The 2,543-nt window shown below is 31.4% G+C and overlaps 1 protein-coding gene across 3 annotated transcripts in view; it reads left to right on the forward strand.

The window, feature by feature from the left end:
- EPHA7 (EPH receptor A7) overlaps positions 1-2,543 on the forward strand; it is a 281,251-nt gene that overhangs the window by 126,550 nt on the left and 152,158 nt on the right. The window lies entirely within an intron of this gene.

Genomic DNA, 2,543 nt, shown 5'->3' on the forward strand with positions numbered 1-2,543 from the left:
AGCTAATTCTCTACAACATTCTGGTGGTCTGCTCCACAAAACACAGGTGCTTTTAAAAAATTTATATATAATTATTTCATTTTTAAAGTAATTCCTTATGTCCCTAATGACACTAAGGACTTTAACAATTCCTTAGGAATTATAATGTAAATACCAATGAAATTGTAAAATGTCTAAATAGAATTTATATCCTTGGTTTGGTCAGGGCAAAAAGCTTATATTACAACCCCTAGACAGATAATATATCACATATGTAAATGATTATGCTTTGCCTTAGATGAAAGTCTTATTTCATTCTAATACTAAAAACAGAAGTAGGAAGAATTTTTATAATATTTCTTAAAGACTCTCATAAATTTCAGCAAGGCAAAAGGAAAACTGACATTCGATTAAAAATATTTAGGAATTTTACCTTCCTGTTAACACTTTATCTACTGGTTTATAATCACAATCTCAAATGTTGTTGACGATTGAATCCAAGAAGGAACCAAGCAAATAATTTAATGAAGTTAGACCAAAATGATGAGATGAAGCTATCACTGAAAGTGGACAAGCCCAGTGGTGTCTCTCTTTATTTTCTGGCTTATATGCTTTCTTTCGATTTTAATGTCTCTGTTTGCATTGTCCTATTCCTAAAAGAAAAAAAAAAACTCTAATAAACATGTGATACATACTTATAATGGAAATTTCTAAATAGAGTCTACACATGACAATCTATACTACTTTTGGATTAAGTGTAAAAGTGAATCATGCAAATATATTCATGGTTTTCAAGGAGTGAAATGAATTTTCATCACACTTTTAACCTTGATATTTGTGGATTTGATTATAAAGATTTTATATATAATAAATGGAAAAACTATAAGGATTTACTGTTCTATAAAAAGTAACGAAAAAATAATGAGTAACATACTTGCTTGGAAATTTTTTAAACATTATATGTTAAGTTTGATATGTAGTAATTGAAAAGATTTTCCAAATTATAGAGAATGCATACATAGGTTAGAGAATATTACCTTAAAAATACTTCTGATTATCATTAAAAAATCTATTGATTTTATAAATTTGAGCCAGCATTTTTCATACTTAAATTACTGTCTTACAATTTAATTCGTTTAGATTTTTGCAAATCATATTGTTGATCATATTAAATTATTTGAAAGTATAGGATCCAAAACCCATTTTTGTCACGTATAATCCTAAGGGATGTATTTTACTGTATTTTATTGAAAATATAAGGTGATGTATAAAATATGCCTTTAGAATTTAAGAATTCATGTAGTAATAGAATGTGCACAAAATGAATATTAATGTTTAGAAAACATCTGTACACTAACATAGTACAGTGTATCTTAAAATGAATATTTATTGAAGCTATAATAAAATATTTAGAAATTGTATATGAGATAGAAATTACTTAGAAATGTGTTAAATGATAGTTAAGATATATGAAGTCTACATTCTGTAAATAACAGACCACTTTTTAAAGTATGTCCCTTTCCCTGATTTCATAAATAATGTAACAGAAATGTGACTTCTCAACTTAGGATAAGGAGCATTAACATTTCTATTACTGTATTGATTTTTATCCAACATATATTACTTATTTTTATACCTATTTGATTTATTTCCTTAAGAGGTTCCCTCCATGATTCCTTCTTTTCTTTCTTTTTTTTTCCTTGCTTGGTTCAGTTTCCCTCTGAGCCTTCACTAAGTTTACTGAGCTTCACTGTAAGCACATCATTAATCCAATATGTGACTGTAAAGGGGCAGGGACAACATGAGACAGCTGACTCTAATCTCTATCAACTACACAAAAGGGGACTGTCTCCATCAACAACATCCATTGCTATAAAGTTTATCCTGTCCAGTCAGATATGACTCCACACTCTGCTGCACATATTTCTTCTATTTACTGGATCCAAAATTCACTTCAAATAACCACATAGGCTTTACAGAAAATGTTTTTACTCATAGTTAAGGGTTTTAGAAAAACAATTTGGATGGAGAAGCAAAGGATATTACACAGTAAAAGTCTGGGTTTACTGAGTAGCAGTACCAAGTCTTGTTAGCATCAAGACACAATTATTCAATTAGTTAAGACTGCTTCTCATTAAACAGTAAAATACAGTCCCTCAACTAATGCATACATCTTTTCAGTCAACAACAAGATGTCGCTGGTGCAGGAGCCTCTGTTCCTGAAGAACACACACTGCTTTGTCTGCTGCTTCTTTTCCACCCCACTCCCCTGGTATGGAGGTTCCTAAATTCTCCCACTGAATTTGCCCAATTTATTATCAAATCTAGCCAATTCCCTGTGGATAGGCTAACATGCTCTACAAGGAAGAAATGACTCACACAGCCATTGATGATGTAGGTGACTTATCTACCCATAAGACAGCTAGATTAGATTAGAAGCTTGTCCCAGGGACAAAAGCAGGGCCATAAAACAGAGAAGCCAAACTTTGAGTCAACTCTCGCCACTGGACCAATTGGCAGCATCAGGATGGATGAGGAAGAGATTGAGAGTGTTCACAGCTTCA

The sequence above is a fragment of the Elephantulus edwardii genome, unplaced genomic scaffold (assembly GCF_000299155.1).
Source record: "Elephantulus edwardii isolate Elephantulus edwardi_28Jun2011 unplaced genomic scaffold, EleEdw1.0 scaffold00013, whole genome shotgun sequence".
Taxonomy (NCBI): Eukaryota; Metazoa; Chordata; class Mammalia; order Macroscelidea; family Macroscelididae; genus Elephantulus; species Elephantulus edwardii.